Below are 15931 nucleotides of genomic sequence, written 5' to 3'. Positions count from 1 at the left end.
CACGCAATTAGAGACGAAAAATACATAAAAATATTGTTAGCACATGTAAGAACAAGGGGAGAAAGAGGTAAAGGGAAGGAAAAACGGTACACAACTTTAGCCAGACAATTTTAAATTTCAAACAATTAGGTTACATTTAAGAGTCCTAACAATTGTGTTAGGGAAAAAGCATAAGATATCTTAGGGATGCTATTGTTAGTGTAACGACCCACATAACACAAGGCAGTCCGTCGGATGTCCGACAGATGTCGGGGTCGGATGTTGAGTACATCTTTTTTATATCCTCCGGACAGCCTGATATCCGATTTGGATGTCCTATGGATGTAATTTTTTTTGGTTTTGACCGCCCTCAACAGTGCCGTCGGACATTCCGATATCCGGACGGACTTTCATTTGGCTATAAATATGACATGTATTGGACCTCTAATCTTGCAAAAACATTAGGCTATATCAGGATTAGAACGCGGGTCTCCCGCACCACAGTCGAATATTATTCCACTGTGTCAATCTATATATATATATAACATATTTTTGAACAATACAATCGAATTGTTGTAAAACACTTGAGCTTTTTCGATAACAAATCAGATACAGGATTTTTAAGAAGTCAAGATGATGTCGAACTTTGGTTAAACCAGAAGTGTATAAATTGAAATAAAACAATTTAGGCTTAATATTTTTTGAATTTTAAACTTCAGCATGATTTATTAAGTTTAAAGTAGTTTTTTTATTATTTGAAATTAAAATCCTATCATAAGTATACTTGCTTCGAATATTGTTAGAAGCCGAATAATATTTATTTTCTGTAAGTTAATTTCCAATAGACCAAGATCGGATGCTGAGTTGCCAAGGCTGAATTCCGACCTGGGGTATTTTTCCTCTCGGGCCCTATAGGAGGGAAATGAAAAATAATATATTTAATTAAGTTGTAGTTAGTTTTATTACAAAATCTTTTGGAATCGTGTACTATACCTCTGTGCTGATATAATACAAAATATTTTATCTCCAAAAAAGCTGTTATTTTTCCAGGAAACTTTTTGAAAGGTAGTTGTTTACCTTTCCACAACACCCCCCCCCTCCCCGTATTACAACTGTAGAACAAGAAGCAGACGTTTTTCTAAGTAAATTTCTGTTTCCTTATGAATAAGTCCTTTAGCATAATCAGATAACTTAAAAAGACTAATTGTGTCAAATAACTCATTACCGACATCACAAACTACACTACTCATGACATAAAAAACGAAAACAGTTTGACACTACAATCACTAGTCACAGTCAATCACTTTACGTCTGCTACGGTACATTGTAAACAAGTACCTTTCAAAAACTTTCCTGGAAAAATAACAGCTTTTTTGGAGATAAAATTTTTTGTATTATATCAGCACAGAGTTATAGTTCACGATTCCAAAAGATTTTGTAATAAAACTAACTACAACTTAATTAAATATATTATTTTTCATTTCCCTCCTATAGGGCCCGAGAGGAAAAATACCCCAGGTCGGAATTCAGCCTTGGCAACTCAGCATCCGATCTTGGTCTATGGCTTGGTTCCCGTAAGCTAAACGGAAAGCCTGTGCAAACAAACTCACGACTTACATATATTAATTAATAAATATTAATTTTTTGTAATAAATTTAAAAATAAACCATCCGGCAAATAGATAATTACTCCTTTATTTTTAAAATTTTTTCGTATTAAATGCTGGACTTAAAATAAAAATACGTTCAAGGGAAACATTTTAACAAGGTTAAGTTTTCCCCTTTTGGAAACAAAGAAATTTTGACAATTAATAATGAAAGTTAGTGATCGGCCCATATTAGTTCTAATCGAGTTAACCGCCCCGCACCGATAAAGTGCATTCGGGGTTGAATTGAGGTGCCATTTTTTCAACCGGGGCGGTGCGGGGAAAAATTTTAGGTTAACCCGTTGCCCCGGAGCAATTTAAAAAAAAATGCCGTTCTTTCGGTTTCAGAGTAAAAATCAGGGCCAGCGGGTAGAACGAGCTATTATCGGGGATGTTATCGGATAGATCGGGTGAAACAGTCAATCGACAATGTTTTTTGCATGGATGAATCGATTGATTGCAATCCAATTGATTGCAAACCCCAATTGAATTCGGGGAGAAGAATTTTCCACCCTGAGCCACGCCTCGATGGCCCGAAATGAGAAAAAAAAATTGAAAAAAAGCTCCCCGATTGGCTCGAGGCCTATCCTTAAATGAAACAATTGAAAATCTTCTTGGCTGTTGGAAGGAGGTCCGTATAATATAATTTTCGCACATCCATTGCACTTCCAAGGTGACTAGCCGACGGACATCCCTGGAACTACCCATTGAGTACATAGATATCTAACGGATGTTCGGCCATGATTCGGACATCCGACGGCAAAAATGTGCTATATGGGGAAGGCCTACAAATACGTTTACTTATAATACCCACATTTGTATTCTATTATGTTTACTCTTCCTTGGCATATAATTATGTCTACATTTTACTTTCTCACATTCACTCTTCTCTTGCATATTATTCAAATATTGTAATCCGCATAGCAACATTAGTCATCGACATCTTAGCGTTGACCCAAATTAACCACTGCGGTCTGGCTCAGACGTGCGATATAATCATGCCACTAAACAAACATCCGTGGAATGGTCACACGTGCGACGCACATCACACCATCAAATAAACATCCGTTTTATTGGTCGCATGCGCGACGCCAATCAAGCCATTAAACGAACACCTTCTGATTGGCTGCAGGCGCGACATAGCCACACGTCAATAGCATCACGCCACTTTGACGAGTTGCGAGGTTTCATGGTGAACCCACAAATCTGGGAAAGATCAGACAACCAGCAGCTCGCTAAACGTTCAGTTGCCTTCAGCAAAACTAGTTCTCCTCCTAACATGCCTTTGTGTTTTTCTCTTACATCAAGTGTTTCACCGCCTACCTGCTTTCCGTAAGTGCCTTTCCGAGTTGTATTTCCTATCGCCTCTTTCCATCTTTTATTTCACCCATATCTCTCGCGCTACTACGGTAAGACAAAACTACGTTGTCTCCATTTTCACTTTTTTTTATGTCCTTATATTCTTATACGTGCATTCTCCTTATATTGTATGGCCTAGTCGAGTAATACACAGTCGTCATTGTGGGTAAACGCCTCCGAGTTCCTTGTTAATATTAATTTGTCTTAATCTGTAAAGTCATCCACCCGAGAGGGAGAATGCTTTACATTACATAATTCTTACTCTTAAAAAAAATCAAATTAGGCTTCTACTACGCATTTTTTAAAAGGGAAAATATGACGTTAAAATATTTTATATTATACTGTCACGTGGTCAATGACCACGTTATGTGATCCGGTATGCAATGCTACCGGACGTGTGACGTCAGTGTTTTCCCCCCATATATAGTCCCCCGTGGTCGTGTATCGGGAGGCAGTCTTAGTCTTGTGAACGGTCAATACAACATACTGTTACATGGTGGAGATGCAGAACCTCCGGTAAGTCTCTTTTGTGGTTGTGTTTCTCTTCGATTCTGTGCTGCGGAGGCGGTGGCTGTCAGGGACCCCTGAGAGTCGACGACCCAACTGGTTTTAGCACCTTAAATTGTTGGGGTACGGGGTCACGGCTCCGACCGTAGGGCAATCGGGGGAAGCATAACGAAGGAAAGACGCCGGGGGGAAAACGGTGAAAAGGGCTAAGGCGGGGCAGACGGGTACATTGAGGGAACGTGGATAGCGGAAACCGTGAGCCGAAGTGGTCGGCAAGAATCGGGGCAGTGAACCGTGAGCCGAAGAGTTCGGCAAGAAGCGGAGAAGTGACCGTGAGCCGAAGTGTTCCGCAAGAATCGGGGCAGTGAACCGTGAGCCGAAGAGGTCGGCAAGAAGCGGAAAAGTGACCGTGAGCCGAAGTGTTCGGCAAGAATCGGGGCAGTGAACCGTGAGCCGAAGTTTTCGGCAAAAATCGGAGAAGTGAACCGTGAGCCAAAGTTGTTGGCAAGAAGCGGAGAAGTGAACCGGGAGCTGAAGAGTTCGGCAAGAAACAGGCGGTGCGAGGATTACGGGAAGTAGATGATAGGAGAGGAGGACGTAAGGAGCGGGGAAAGAATCCGAGACGCTCGGGGACGGTTCGTGGCACGGGGTAGTTGGGGAATACCCGAGATCGGGAGTGCATCCCAGGGGCGGGCGAGGACGCGCAGTCGACCGTTGAGGGAAAGCGGAACGGAAGAGCGAGGAGAAATAGAGGAAGGGGCTAACGAACCCCAACAGGAGCAGCGACCGGCATCCGTTCGGCAGGAGTATCATCTCACATTCAGTGAGGAGGAAACTGAGCGGTGGGAGGACGCCGAAGAGGAAGAAGGATCGGGAGAACACGGAGAAGAGCAGCCAGAGTGGGATTTCACGGATTTGAGAAGAAGATCATCGAATATCAGTAGCTACATCCGGGGATTCAGAGCAGCTCAACAGCAACTGGGCGCAAGGCATGCGATGGCCGCACAGATAAAATTCCAATCCCCACCCACCTTCGGGGGGGGGAAGGACGGGGAAGACGTCGTGCAGTGGATGCATCGATACGAAAGAATCGGGAGATATAATCGATAGGGAGATAAAGAACTTCGCGACCACGTGGAGCTGTCGCTGTCCGGGGCAGCGCAGAAGTGGTACTCATACAAAGAGGCCGCGGGACAACTAGCAGCCGAATGGGAGGATGTTGCAGGACCGCCAATCGTACCCGGAGTAAAAACACAGCTGTTGGAGCAATTCAAGCCAGTCAATCAGAATCGATTCAATGAAGCGAAACTGAGAGAACGCAAACAAGGAATCGAGGAATCCACGATCGAGTATTTTTACGACATCCTATGGAGGAATGGGCGATGGGCGTGGTCGGAAAACAAACACCAACGGCGGGAAGTGAGAGAATGGGTCGAATAGAAAAATTGCTAGAGGGACTGATGGTAGCCGTTGCATTAAGGAAGGCATCAGGGGCAGCCGCACAGCAAGGAGAAAGAGCGGAGAGTCAACAGTATCGGTCGGATAACCGATCGATACTGAAATGGACTTCGGATGGGGAACCTATCTGCAGCAGATGTAAGACGGAGGGACACATCAGGAGAGAGTGTCCAACAAGAACAAACGGTCAGGGAGGCCTGAGGGGTCGGACGCCGGATGGACAGGTCGTATGCTACGGGTGTGAAGGGATAGGACACATACGTCGTGACTGCCCGAGCTCCCAGCGAGAAGTAGGGGCACCACAACAGCAACGGCAGGTGCGATTCGCTGGAGAGGGTAGGCAAGTAATTGGTCTAGTAGGGACACAGCATGTAGACCCGGAGGTGCTAGCATGGCCAATTCTGAAAATCGACATCCAGAGGATGGTAGTACTGGATGTGTGGTGCTGGGGAAAACGGGTGGCTGCCGTGATAGATACAGGGGCGGGAGTGTCCGTGTGTTCGCCCAAATTAGTAAGAGAACTAGGGATAACAGTGACACCATGGCGCGCAAATCGTCTAGTATCAGTTGACGGCAAGGAGATTCAACCGGGAGGAGCCGCAATGCTGTCAGTATCAGATGGGAGGATGACCGTCAAGGGGGAGGCTTTGGTTCTGGACGGCGACATCGACTTACTTCTGGGGAAAGACATGTTGGAAAAACTTGGAACGCGGATGAAGATTGGGGCTTTTACCGGAGATCTTCATTGGATACACTGCCATGGGAGCACCGGTGGAAGAGATGACGGAGGAAACACCGAAACTAGTAGTCCAGAATGGATGCGGGGTCCCACCCCGATCGAGGAAAGTGGTCGCAACTCAACCACTAGATTTGAATGGGTTTGGCGAAGGTGCACTGATGGAACCATCCCAAGCATTGCAGACGACGAAAAGGGTGTCGACGGGTAAGGTCCTAGTTAGCGGCGTGGGAACAATCGGACAGATGGCGATAACCCACTTATCGGACCACAAACAATGGATCGAAGAGGGGACGGTGTTAGGAATAATCGATCCAGTGACCGAAATCAAGGAGGGAGACACGCCAGTAGCCGTCGCGACAGCAGGGGCAGAGAAGAAAGCGCATCGGGAGCACAAATTTGACAGCAGGATTGGAGAAGGATTAATGCCGACAGACAGAGAAAAGATCCGAGAAGTGTTAGTGGAATATGGCGACTATTTTTCGTGGCCCGGAGAACCAACTAGGACTGTGTACGGCAGCAGGGCAGACAATAGAGGCCAGGGGAAAGGACATCCGTGACCGAGAGGCTGAAACTAGAGAGACTATACCCCTGGACGAGGAGGTGCAAGAAGCTCGAAATGAAAGGGTGGACGATCAGGTGCGTCGATCAACACGAGTCCGGATGCCACCGGTACGATACGGACAAATGCCGCAGGTGGCAGTGGGGGCTCTTCTCCTTCTGCTAGGACTACTAGGACCGCAGATGGGGGAACTTTGCCCACCTACTCAACTGCGGTCGGTAGACGACTCAGTAGACGACTCGGAGAGGTAAAAACGAGCGGCGGAACATCATACATACCCATTCGAGCTATGGGGTGTGGGAGCAGCGTTGTTTATGGCCAGTGTGGCTGTGTTCAGCATCCAGTGGTGCCGCGGGAGAAAAGGAGACGTTAATAGGGCCGACCTTCGGGAACGCCTACGGATAGTGGAGGAGTTCGTAGAAGAAGAAGCTAAGAAGCGACGTGCGCGGCGGTGGAGTACCGCCGAAAGAAAAAGGATGATGTTTTTGTTTTTTTGGGGGGGTGTCATGTGGCCTATATTGTAAAACCCCTACTTACTTCATCTTTAAGTAAATAGCTTTTAATCGATTAAGGGAAGCTGCGGACTTCGTTCGATGGTATATTCCCGTAAAATGTTAACATGATTCAAACAAGTCGATAAATGTCTCAAACGATTGGAGGCATACATACAGGCCGTAGCCGTATAGCCAGCGTCAAGCACAACAAAGACACAAATAAGACAAGTTTAAACGGGGAACGAGCAAGCCAGTAGCAGGTCGAATAAACGACCTGACACTTGACTCGCGAAGGGGTGAATCAACACTAGACTGGGTGAACAGCCCAGCGTTGACTAACGAAGAATTACAATTGATGGGGTTTTATACGACAAACAAAGTCAACGCGATCACCAACGCAAGGTGAGCGTAATGAAAGGATGGAAAGGAAAATGACTTGTTTCCAGGAATGAGAGGGAGGATATTTTTCCAAGAAAGAGTGAGCTGATGCATTCCTTACATACCTTGGGGAAATGGGAGATTGCGTCCCGCAATCTAGCAAAACAAGACAATGACTGAAATTGGAACAGTGAGAAATGAAAGCTGATGGGAAACATCGATAAACGGAGCGTTCCAGAGCGTTCCAGCGAACGTAACTGTAAATAAAAATAAAAAGTGATAGCGAGTAGAATGTCAGCTCTTGGTTGTTCTTTCAGTGGCTCGATCTCTTGAACGTAAGGTAAATGAAGGCCCAGCAATGAATTCCGGTCGATAGAACTTCGTGGTTGGGATCGATGGTAATGATGATCCCATCGCTGCCACCAATATGTAAAACCCCTACTTACTTCATCTTTAAGTAAATAGCTTTTACTCGATTAAGGGAAGCTGCGGACTTCGTTCGATGGTATATTCCCGTAAAATGTTAACAAGATTCAAACAAGTCGATGAATGTCTCAAACGATTGGAGGCATACATACAGGCCGTAGCCGTATAGCCAGCGTCAAGCACAACAAAGACACAAATAAGACAAGTTTAAACGGGGAACGAGCAAGCCAGTAGCAGGTCGAATAAACGACCTGACACTTGACTCGCAAAGGGGTGAATCAACACTAGACTGGGTGAACAGCCCAGCGTTGACTAACGAAGAATTACAATTGATGGGGTTTTATACGACAAACAAAGTCAACGCGATCACCAACGCAAGGTGAGCGTAATGAAAGGATGGAAAGGAAAATGACTTGTTTCCAGGAATGAGAGGGAGGATATTTTTCCAAGAAAGAGTGAGCTGATGCATTCCTTACAATATCATGTACCAATGTTCCCGGTTTTCTTTCGGTATATCTTTTTTTGTAATGTTTGTTTTTTTAGTAATGCATTCGGGGACGAATGCAGCTAGAGGGGGAGATGTCACGTGGTCAATGACCACGTTATGGGATCCGGTATGCAATGCTACCGGACGTGTGACGTCAGTGTTTTCCCCCCATATATAGTCCCCCGTGGTCGTGTATCGGGAGGCAGTCTTAGTCTTGTGAACGGTCAATACAACATACTGTTACAATACTCATAAAAAGTAAAAGTTATTCTTAATGCGAGGGGGAAAAATAAAACTTTTTTCTTTGTTAACCACTACCACAGACTACGAGGATATCCCCTATCTCCCTGTGTAGGTGAGGCTTAGGCTTACCACTAGGGGCATGGCGTACGGATTGGAAAAATTTTTCTACTTTTTTCTCATTGCAGTACTGAATACTTGCTTCAAACAAGACATGCCGTTTGATCACCAAAGTGATCGATCGCTCGTTCATTGATCATTCAAGAAAACTGATCAATCACTCGCTCAATCGATCATTTTTCGATCGCTCGCTCAATCGATCATTTTTCGATCAAAGAATTTGTAGAATTTTAGTTTTCCCGGCGTTACACGTATAATTTACAAGCTGATTCTTTACTTATACCAAAAACGTCAAGCTCCGCCCCTTTCCCACATAAACTACTCCCGTGAACGCTATTTAGGGATTTTAAAAATGACAAAAATTTTTTCACTTTTTAGCAATTTGAACGCACACCTTTCCCAGGTTACGGCGTAAATTTATGTGAAGTATTTTAGACGCAAATTGCAATAAAAAAAGGAAAAAGGAGGTTGGGAAATCCAGGGTGTCTAAATCCTCTTGGTAAACTAAATGGGAATTAAAGAGACCTCTATCAAACTAAAATCTACCGCTGATTTATCTCATTTTGGCATGTGTGTCTGCAAAAACGTTTTAAAATTGCTTTCGCAAATCATAGATGGCGTTCTGTTAGTGATCAAAATTGATCAACGACCTTTCGATCTCGATCTCGATCTCGATCTGAGTAATTGATCAATCGAAAAAATCTATTGATCAAATCGATCTGAATCAACAATCGATCGCAGTATGTCTGCTTCACACACACGTGTTAGCGGGAATCGTAGTTAACTTTATGTCTTTTATTGTACACTTTAATTTTCTAGATCCTTTTCCAATATCCCGTGGATTATTTCAGAATTTAATTCAAATTTTTGGTTGGGTTTCTTAAATTATATATTTACCCCTTCTTTTCCGATTTCGGAACGGTACGTCCGTACTACATAAATACTTCTACTACTATACTACATAAATTCTGAAATGTGTTGAAGCTTCTTCTTCTAGAAATCTTTTCTAACGAATACTGAAGCTGTCAGTTTTCCACCAGCCCACATAACACAAGGTAGTCTGTCGGATGTCTGACATATGTCGAGGTCGGATGTTTAGTACATCTTTTTTATATCAGCCGGATAGCCCGACATTAGATTTGGATGTTCGACGGATGTAATTTTTCGTGGTTTGGACCGCCCTAAATAGCGCCGTCAGACACTCTAAGGATATCCGAACGGGCTTTCATTGGGCTATAAATATGACATGTATTGGATTTCTAATCTTGTAAAAATAATAGCCGGTGTCTGGATTCAAACTCGGGTCTCCCGAACAACGATCGAATCTTATTCCACTGCGCCAATTTACGCACAGTGTTAATTTCATTTTCAAAAAATCGAATCGAATTGTTGTAAAACACTTTAGGTTTTTTCGATAACAAATCACCAACAGGATTTTGAAAAAGTCAAGACAATGTCGAACTTAAGGTTAAACCAGATGTGTATAAATGGCAATGAAACAAATTATGCTAAATATTTTTAAAATTTTAAACTTCAGCATGATTTATTAAGTTTAAAGCAGTTTTTCATTATTTGAAATTAAAATCCTATCATAAGTATGCTTGCTTCGAATATTACTAAACGCCGAATAATATATATTTTCTTTGCTCCATTATTTTATAGCTTAAAATAATTTCCAATGACTTGGTTTCCTTAAGCTAAACGGCAAGGGTGCTCAAACAAAATCACGACTTTCATAAATTTTATTAATTTTTTTGTAATAAATTTGAAAATAAACCATCCCGGCAAATAGATAACTACCCCTTTATTTTTTAATATTTGTCGTGGTAAATGCTGGACTTAAAATCAAAATACGTTCTAGGGCAAAATTTGAACACGGTAAGTTCCCCCTTTTTGGAATCAAATAGATTTCGACAGTCAATAATAAAACTTAGCGATTGGCCTCGGTTAGCTCTAATCGAGTAAACAACCCCGCACCGAAAAAGCGTTGTTTTTAAAAAACACACCACCCTGGGGGTTGCAAAAATGTCCCGACCTGTAACTTGCCTTAAAGCGTAATACCTTAAGGCATTAAAAAAATATCTAGACTTACCCAACCCTACCCTGTCGTGTCCATCACCCCGTCTACCCTCCCCTTAAAGAAAAACAAACAAAAAACCCATTACCCCGCCAATAGGTGGCTTTAAAAAATTAAATCGGTGTTCGGATTTTTGTGCAGGATACTGTACACTTCAAAATAAGATCAACCACGGCAGCATGCTTTGTCGGTTTGACAATCATCGAGATCGCGAAAGAAGGAAGCTGCATATATTTCAGCCGAGTTACATCAACAAGATCCTTAGAAAGTTCGGCATGAAAGAGTGTAATCCGAAGAGTCTTCCCGCAGACCCGTGTTTAAGACTACCGCTCTCGGATGAGAAGAGATTATCTGTCGCAGAATGTGAAACACTATATCGTGAAGCAGTTGGTAGTTTGATGTACCTCATGACAGCCTTTCGCCCAGACATCGTCTTTGCCGTAGGACAAGTAGATCAACACTGTGAAAATCCTGTAGCTCATCACTGGACTGCAGTCAAGAGAATCTTTGCATACCTCCAAGGAACATCAAATTATGGATTCTGTTTTAGCGGCGAAGAAGGCGGTTCTCTGATTGGATTTACCGACGCAGACTATGCCGAAGACCCAGCTAGTCGTGGTTCCACTACAAGTTTTGTTTTCCTTTAAACTTTGGTCCAATAGTATGGAGCAGCCGATGACAGAACTGTGTTGCCCTTTCCACTACCGAAGCTTAGTTTTTAGCAGCAGGCGAGACAGCAAAAAGAAGCCATCTGGCTTAAACGCATGCTGCATGAGGTGGATCCGCAACGGGTGACGTCGGTGCCCATACTCTGTGACAATCAGAGCGCGATCAGGCTGATAAAGAATCCGGAATTTCATCAACGTACGAAGCACATAGACGTCTGATACTACTTCATACGAGACACACTAGAGTCCGGAGATATCGCAGTCTCACACATCAGGACGGAGGATCAATTAGCGGAAATCTGTACGTAGCCACTGCCAAATCCTCGCTGTGTTGACCTCAGAAAAAAGTTAGGAATTGTTTACGTGCCTCAGATTTAATTCTCACTGTTGAGCAGTGTCACTTAACTCTTCATTGTTCTTCTTGGTCTTCTTGGTCTTCCATTAAATTTCGTTTTAGGGGATGTGTTCAAGCTAAATGCGCAAACTGAATTTATGAGGTTGCGTATACCCATGCTTTGCGTTGACCCAGTTTTTACTTGGCAGCTCGACTTTTCGTCTGGTTTCTCTTGCCTCACCATCTCTCTTGCATTTAGCAGCCGCCACTCTTCCATTTTACAAGTTAAAATTGTATTTTCTCACGTGTTTAGTGATCATCTGTTCAGAAAAAATAAGGTAGCTATTTATATTCCGTGGTTGTGTTTGTGTGCTGCACTATTCTATGTACAAACTTATGATCGCACACAATATATGCATGTCTACCTCATCTGGGAGTCTAACGAGTATCCTTGCATATCAACACTATTAAAGTCAACCAGTGTCAGCAAGGTCGACCCAAGGCAGTAATGGAGCAGCTAAGAATACACCTGCTTGTACAGCAGAGAAGCAATTTTTTAACAGAGGTTGCCGAGTAATATAATTTTTTTATTGAGTTTCCGAATCGTTGTTGCATGAGAAATAATAGTGTTTTTTGGCGATCGTCTTCAAGCGGTTCTCCTACCGTACAATGAGCAGTGATTTCATCTAATGATCAATTGGGAAGCCAAAGTCTAGCACCAAGAACTCAACTACAAATATTTGCTGTAGCAACTTAGCGTAATACTGCAAGTAAGAACATCTTTTAATCACTTACAGAGTTGTTATTGATTCTTTAAATGGGTGTATTTGTAGACAATCGTGTACAGGCAGTTCCTCGTCGCAAAGCAATGATTTCGTAAAATGATAATTTGAACTGTCGAAGTCTACCATCATCTGCAGGGTCGACTCAAGTTAGTAAAGGAGCAGCTGAGAATAAACCTGCTAGTACAGCAGAGAAGCAACGTTTTAACAGGGTTTTGTGAGTCAGTTACTTTCTTTATTCAGTTACCAACTGCATGAGAAGTATTAGTGTTTGTTGGCTCTCGCCTCCAAGCGGCTTCAACTGTCGTCGAACGGACAGCGATTTCATCTCATGATAAATTGGGCAGCCAAAGTCTAGCACCAGAATTCTCGACTGCAAGTATTTTTGGAGCTTTTGAGTGTATTGTTTGTAATTGAATACAACTAAAAATTTGAAACTGGAACTCTTTTATTTCTAAATAATGAATTATGATAACTAGATCTAAACGCGTAGCGATTCCTATAAAATTATATTAAATGAAATTTTCTAGATTTAAACTTCACGCCTCAACGTAATGGATGGTAATGTCCAAATCAGGGATAAGGTAGAATCAACATGCAATTTAAAATAATAAAAAAACGACAACTTCGTGTTTTTTGTTTACGAAGAACAAGAAAAACACACATTTTTTATAATTTAATGAAGAATAGGGACTAAACGATCCACCTGAAGTTTTTAATTTTGTTTGCTCTCCCCTCTCTCCAAAAAAATGCCAAAATCTTAAATAATTAATTATGACTTATGTATCAGTCCAAAATAATAAATTTTTTACATTCTACGGCACTGGAGAAACGCGTTCTAAGCTTGATTGAGTTGTTAGTATTCAAAGCAAGTTTCATTCACGAATACAATGAATTAAATATTTAATTATATTAATTAAATTAAATATATTTCTTTAGATTTCTTTATATATATATTGTTACACTTGGGGGTGATGTGTAACACGAGTGTATTAGGACGTCCACACGGTAAGACGTCAAGTAAGAACATTCCATTCAAGAGACACTACACCGCCTATTTATGGTAGGTGAACAGCAAGGTTGAATCATCGAGTGCTTTCGCCCTTGCTGTCTCTACGAACAATCGAAATAACCCGTATGACTTATTACTGAGCAAGGTCGGTTGTACGAGTACATCCGCCCTTGCTTGTTTCTACAAAAGAAGAAGATACCCTTAACCATTTACTACAAAGCAAGGCCGAACGTTCGAGTGCATTCGCCCTTGCTTGTTTCCCCGAAGCGTTAGAGAAGGTGCAAGCGTCCTGTGACGCTACCGCAACATTCAGACAAAACAAGGTCGAATGCACTCGTACATTCGCCCTTGCTTGTTTCCAAGAAGGAGGTGAGTGTGGGGTGTGTCTCACGCGTATGTCACGTGATCTCCACGTGACAGATCCCCCCTCGTGAAGGCGGTCGCCCCCGACTGCTTGATAAAAATAAAACCCCCAGAACGGTAACCCCCAAAAAGTATTAAAACCCTAAATCAGAAAACCCAACACACCAAAATAAAGAACAAACAAAAAATCCCGAAAACAAAAAATTCCAAACGAACACCCCAAAAGAAGCATTTAAAAAAAACAAAGGAAATGTCGTGTCAAACCTCCGCCACCTGTTCGAGGTGCGGTAGGAAGTGATCGTCTTGAACATCTAATTGTTCGTGGGCCCTCATACGGCCTCTCAGCCAAACAGTTTGGTAACTGAGATAAGTTGTTGCCACCACTAGTAATAGTAACATGATCAGAAGTTCAAACGGATATCTTGGCTCCGACAGCTGAAATTCTTCCGTCGTCTTCTTCATTAACTCTTGAATCTGGAATCCTGTCATTTCAGACGACGCACGAGCGCCGTCGTTTCGGCGCAGTAGGTCGCTGATGAAATTAATTGATGTGGCATTCGCCTTCGGGAGCTCAATGATGGCGACCGATTTGAACGTTGTTACATTAAACCCCACTGCGGCCAGCGTGGGTGCCACCAGAGGATCTAACGAGGCCTCCAATCGTCCGTCTAAACTGGCGGGGAAGACCCAGTCTTCCGTTCGAGCCGTACATCCAGGAGGGACATCAAAAATCCCAAACGGAGGCAGCAACAGTGATTGCGGGGGCCCTTGGCTGCTACCGATCGGACATGAGAACACCACCTCATGAGCTGTAACGGCTGAGAACACCCAGCGATTCTCTCCAAGATAAGCTACTTCGGATCCTTTCCATTCTTTAAATTGTTGTCTGCATTGCGTTAGCTTACGGTTGGCGTCATTGGTGAATAACGAAATCGCACAGGATTTCCGTGCTCCCCGTTTTCCTAAACCTGTATGAAAATTACAAATTAATCGTTCCAATTGTTTGCAACCCCGAACGTCGGCAGTCGAAAGTTCAATAAAGGTCTCCAAATCTGTGGAAACGGCCAGAAAATTCGGTAGGTCCCCGATCGCCACTCCATGGGTGCCATTGTCTGTTGCTCGTGGTAAACTGAAAATTTCAAACAGGGTATACTGCTGTGCGTGATCGTAGATCGGAATTTTGATAAAGAGACGAAAACGTCCCTCCACCGCTGCCACCGTCACCATAGCTTCACGATAGGTCACCCATAATTCTTCACTCGATACTGCCCAACCCAAGGGTAGTTGTCGATTAACTGCTTTCAACACCGAAGCCATTTGAGCAGGTGGAAATATCTGAGGCGCTAATCGGCCGTTTGCCAAGAGGGCCAACCCTTCGTCAAGAGCGTCTGCCAAGTCTCGAAGCCACTGCAGGCTCGCTTCCATCGACTCGAATGCTGTGTCTAGATTGATGAAAAAATCGAAATACTCGATCATGTAAGCTTGACGCTCTGCCATTCGTCCAAGCAAATTTTTGTAATTCTTTGTTAGTTCCGCCGTTTGCCCTTCCAACTCCTGGATCAGCTTGGTATTTGTCCGGATCTCCCAAAGTGATTCGTTCACTACAGTTGCCTGCTGGTCCATCAAATGGACTATTTCATTTTCCCGGTGTGTAAGGCCGGTGATCTTCTTATTCAATCCAGCGAGATCAGCCTGGGTGGCTACTCCGAACAGCCACTTTAACGCTGATCCGCCGCCATCGATCACCGCTCGACGTTGTTTGGAAGGAGAACCAATGGCGTCCCGAAAAGTTGCTAGTCGATGTTCGGATTGATTTAATTCACGTTCAAACCAATGACACTTGACATCAAGTTTTTTGGCCGCCGATGCACCTTGTTGATTTCCTGTTTGACGGCACTTAACGGCCATGTCCGCGTACTCCTTCAGCCTCACTTTCAATGTCTGAACCACTGCCTCTGCCGGTCGTATATCGAGGTCTGTTATGACTGTCCAGAATGATTCTCCGAACGCGACACCCGGTTTTTCATTGAAAATCACGGTGTCTCGGACAAGCAACGCATCTACATTGACTGACCCGAGAAAGGTCAATACACAAATTGTGTAAGGCAGCAACAAAGCGAGGTAACGATTCGGTCGACCAGCTCGACGAGCCGGCTGTATCCTTGTGGGGAGGCGGGCCGGCCTGCTTGCTGTCTCTGGCTGACGAACTCCCCCAGATGACGGTACTGGATGGACGCTGTTGTCGGATAAAACTGCAGCCCTCTCACCGTGGTTTCCATTATCCGTACCCGTCTCCCGATGAAT

The sequence above is a fragment of the Daphnia magna genome, linkage group LG1 (genome assembly GCF_020631705.1).
Source record: "Daphnia magna isolate NIES linkage group LG1, ASM2063170v1.1, whole genome shotgun sequence".
Taxonomy (NCBI): Eukaryota; Metazoa; Arthropoda; class Branchiopoda; order Diplostraca; family Daphniidae; genus Daphnia; species Daphnia magna.
Note: the sequence above shows the minus strand (reverse complement) of the source record.